This window comes from Arabidopsis lyrata (assembly GCF_000004255.2).
Source record: "Arabidopsis lyrata subsp. lyrata unplaced genomic scaffold ARALYscaffold_18, whole genome shotgun sequence".
In the NCBI taxonomy this organism is placed as follows: domain Eukaryota; kingdom Viridiplantae; phylum Streptophyta; class Magnoliopsida; order Brassicales; family Brassicaceae; genus Arabidopsis; species Arabidopsis lyrata.
The window spans coordinates 107,547-112,573 of NW_003302539.1; positions in this window are offsets into that span (position 1 = coordinate 107,547).

The window sequence follows — 5,027 nt, forward strand, 5'->3', positions numbered from 1 at the left end:
GATCCTCAACGAAAGGCGTGAACAAGACAAGGTCTTTGGTCTCCTTCTCACCTTGAACTCCACCTACAACGATCTCATCAAGCACTTACTCCGAGCCGAGAAGCTACCTAACCTAGAAGAAGTGTGCTCTCAAATCCAAAAGGAGCAAGGATCTCTTGGTCTCTTCGGAAACAAAGGAGAGCTTGCTACAGCCAACAAAGGGGAGCTCACCACCGCCAACAAGGGAAGCTACAAGTCCGAGAACAAGAGAGGCCTAACTTGTGACCATTGCAAAAAGACGGGTCATATCAAGGAGAAGTGTTGGATCCTCCATCCCCATCTCCGACCAAGTAAATGGAAGGACCCTAAAGCTCATCATGCGAACTGGAGCCAAGAGACTCAAGACACATCCGGACCCGGACCCTCAACGCAAGCTAATGGTGTTGGAGTGGCAATGACGGCGTCTTCGGAGTATGTGAAGAAATCTGATCTCGATGCTCTCATTAAGGCTCTTAAGGAGTCATCCGGTAAATCCTATCATGCTATTACTCATACTCTAAAACCTCTTATTGTTGATTCGGGAGCCTCTCATCACATGATTAGTGATTCTAGGCTAATGAACAATATTGAACCGGCTTTAGGAAACGTGGTAATTGCTAATGGGGATAAAATTCCGGTTAAAGGAATAGGTGATTTAGAGCTATTTGATAAGAAATCTAAAGCCTTTTACATGCCAAACTTTACTTCTAACTTGCTTTCCGTTAAAAGAGCAACAACCGATTTGAATTGCTATGCGATATTTGGGCCTAATGATGTTTACTTTCAGGATATTGAATCAAGTAGGGTGCTTGGTCAAGGAGTTACAAAGGATGGTCTTTATGTTCTAGAAGACACAAAGCCATCCGAACCTTTATCCTCTCATTTTAGTTCAAGTATTGTTGCGAATAATGCTATTTGGCATGCTAGACTAGGTCATCCCCATCCTCGGGCTTTAAGTTTAATGCTACCAAAAGTTTCATTTCAAAGTCTTGATTGTGAAGCTTGTATTCTTGGTAAACATTGCAAAGCTATTTTTCCTAAGTCTTCTACTATTTATGAAAGTTGCTTTGATTTAATTCATTCGGATGTGTGGACTTCACCTTGTTTATCTAGAGAAAACCAAAAATATTTTGTCACATTTATTGATGAAAAATCAAAGTATACTTGGCTTACTCTCCTTCCTTCAAAAGATCGTGTTCTTGAAGCTTTTAAAAACTTCCATACTTATGTGACTAATCAATATAATGCCAAGATTAAGATTTTTAGATCCGACAATGGTGGGGAGTATACAAGTCAAGCTTTCAAGGAGCACCTTGCATCACACGGAATCATCCACCAAACAAGTTGCCCTTACACTCCTCAACAAAATGGTGTATCCGAACGCAAGAATCGACACCTAATGGAGATTGCAAGGTCCATAATGTTCCACACCAATGTTCCAAAGAGATTTTGGAGTGATGCTGTGATGACCGCGTGTTACTTGATCAATAGAACACCAACAAAGATTCTACAAGACAAGTCTCCATTTGAGGTACTCACTAAGACTAAACCTTCTCTTGATCACTTACGTGTGTTTGGTTGTGTTTGCTATGTCTTAGTTCCCGGAGATCAAAGGAACAAGCTCCAAGCCAAAAGCACTAAGGGAATGTTCATCGGGTATTCAACAACTCAAAAGGGTTACAAGTGTTATGTACCGGAGTCAAGGAAAGTATTAGTGTCAAGAGATGTGAAGTTTGTGGAAGACAAGGGATTCTATGACAAGAAGGATTGGGAAAGTCTTAAAGACTTGTCTAGCTCACCATCGGATAGAGCTACTAACCTTCGGATTATTCTTGAGAAGCTTGGGATTGAGAACTATCAACCTTCACAAACGCAAACTCCACACTCGCCACAAGAGCAAGAAACTCAAGAACAAGAAGAAGGGAGTCTTGAGGAAGAAGTCCAAGACACTCAAAATGAAGAGAATGATCTCAACACTCAAGAAGAAGATCATATACCCGATGGTGATGGATCAAGCGAATCGAATCAAGAGGAAGAAGACACTACTCAAGAAGTAACTCAAGAAGTGATACCTTTAAGAAGAAGTGAAAGACTGAGATTTCATCCCTCAACATGGAAAGACAAGAGAGTCTACTACAATGCCAATGCGGTAGCTCATCCAATTCAAGCCGTGTGCACTCTTGCTCATCTACCCGAAGACCATCGAGTCTACCTCAGCAAAGTTGATCAACATTGGATTCCTACAACATATGAAGAAGCAATGCAACATCAAGTGTGGAGAGACGCTATAGAAGCCGAAAAACAAGCCATGATAAACAACCACACATGGGATGAAAAGGATCTACCTAGAGGAAGGAAAGCCGTGACCTCTAAATGGGTATTCACCATCAAGTATAAGAGTGATGGAGAAATTGAGAGGTACAAGGCTAGACTTGTAGCAAGAGGCTTTACACAAAAATATGGAGAAGACTACCTTGATACTTTTGCTCCGGTGGCCAAACTTCACACGGTTAGAGTGATTCTTTCATTGGCTACTAACTTGGAATGGGATCTTTGGCAAATGGATGTCAAGAATGCATTTCTTCAAGGAGAATTAGAGGAAGAAGTGTATATGAGACCACCACCGGGTCTAGAAGATAAAGAAGCACCCGGGAAAGTTCTTAAGCTCAACAAAGCAATATATGGCCTTAAGCAATCTCCGAGAGCTTGGTATCACAAGCTTAGCACCACACTTCTAGGAAGAGGATTCAAGAGATCTGAAGCTGATCATACACTCTTCACTCTCCCTAGCCAAGAAGGTATAGTAGTCATTCTCGTTTATATAGATGATATTATCATCTCCGGGAATGACAAGGTTGGTATTCAAAATACTAAAGATTTCCTTAAAAGTGTCTTTGATATTAAAGATCTTGGAGAACTAAAATACTTTCTTGGGATAGAAGTATGTAGATCAAAGGAGGGTCTCTTCTTATCTCAACGAAAGTATACTCTTGATCTTCTTGATGAAGTAGGTAAACTTGGCGCTAAACCAGCAAAGACTCCCTTGGAAGATGACTACAAAGCTAGACGAAAGGGGGAGCATGACAACAAACCTTTCGAAGATCCTACCAAGTATCGGAGGCTAGTAGGTAAGCTCATCTATTTAACCATTACTAGGCCTGATATTTGCTTTGCCGTAAATGTAGTGAGCCAACAAATGCAAGCTCCAACCCAACACCATTGGAATATGGTGAACCGCATTCTCAAGTATCTTAAAGGCGCTCCGGGTCAAGGCATTTGGATGGGATGCAATAGGAACACGGAGCTTGTTGGGTATTGTGATGCGGATTACGCCGGAGACAAGAATGATAGAAGATCAACAACCGGTTATTGTACTTTCATTGGTGGAAATCTAGTGACTTGGAGAAGCAAGAAGCAAAAGGTTGTGTCTCTTTCAAGTGCCGAAGCTGAGTACCGGGCCATGAGGAAGCTTACTACGGAGCTAATGTGGCTAAAGGCTCTCCTCAAAGACTTTGGGATAGACACTCCTCAACCAATCACCATGCATTGTGACAATCAAGCCGCCATTCACATAGCAACCAACTCGGTGTTTCATGAGAGAACGAAGCACATTGAGGTCGATTGCCACAAAGTTCGAGAGCAAATCCAACTTGGAGTCATCTTGCCACATTATACCGAAAGTGAAGAGCAATTGGCTGACATCTTCACCAAAGGAGCGAGCACCAAGGTGTGTGAGTACATTCACCAAAAGTTAGGTCTTGTTGACTTAACTCAGCCACAATCCCCTTAGCCAAATATCCCATACTCTTTTTCCCTAAGTGTGGTTTTATCCCATGAGGTTTTCTACACTTAGGTTTTTAATGAGGTGGTTGAATTTGGGTCCAAGTTTAACCTTCATCTCCGGTTAAACTTGAGGGGGAGTATTGAACCAAATGAAGAAGAAGATCCATCTTGGCACGAGTAGAATCAAGTGAGGAAGCATCCGGATCAAAGAAACCATCTTGTGCCTCTCGTCCGTACGGTTCACACTCGCCCGTACGGATCACCACTCGTCCGTACGATCACCTTCGGGCCGTCCGTACCATTTCAAGTCCACTCGGCCCATTGGGATCTCCAGCCTTCCTCAAGCTCATCCAAAGCTTCACCAAGGTTCTAGAAGCCACTAGACCCTTCTCCTTGGAGCCGTTGCAATCGCAAAAGAGGAAGAGGACAAGGAACACTTTATGACGCGTCTTCTCTCCTCTTAGCCGTTGTACATATAGCATATTCCTAAGGATATTCCGTTTGTATGGTGCTTAAAAGGCAACCTAGTATTTGCTCATTTTAGTAAGAAAGAGAAATAATCTTTCCAATCTCTAAAATCTCTCAAATCTCTTTACTCTCTTTAGCTTTACATTTTCCAATCAAAGTTCTCATCTTTTCCGATCATATCAAGGTCCCATCGAAACCTAAAAAGCTCCATAATCTAACAATAAGAACTAGAACAGCAATCGGATCCCAAAAGCTAAAGTAGTGTTTTTCTGTTTAGAAGCTCCAAAACCGAAAACTCATAGGACTTTGGCCACACCCACAAAGATTTTAGACTCAATCATACACAACAATCTTGTCATATTGGACTCCAAAAACCCTACACAAGCTTATTATGGCTTTCCTAAGTTTTGTATGTGAGGACGAAGTCCCTATGAGTTTTTTTGTTTTGCATCTACTTCAAAACCGTAAACTCATAAGACTTCGGCCACACCCACAAAGATATGAGAAGCAATAAGATTCTTGGTTAGTGTTTTTGGAGTCATATATGACTAGATCTCGTGTTTATGATTGGGTATAAGAACTAGAACAGCAATCAGATCCCAAAAGCCAAAGTAGTGTTTTTCTGTTTAGAAGCTCCAAAACCGAAAACTCATAGGACTTTGGCCACACCCACAAAGATTTTAGAAGCAATAAGAAGCTTGGTTAGTGTTTTTGGAGTCAAATTTGACTAGATCTCGCGTTTATGATGGGTATAAGAT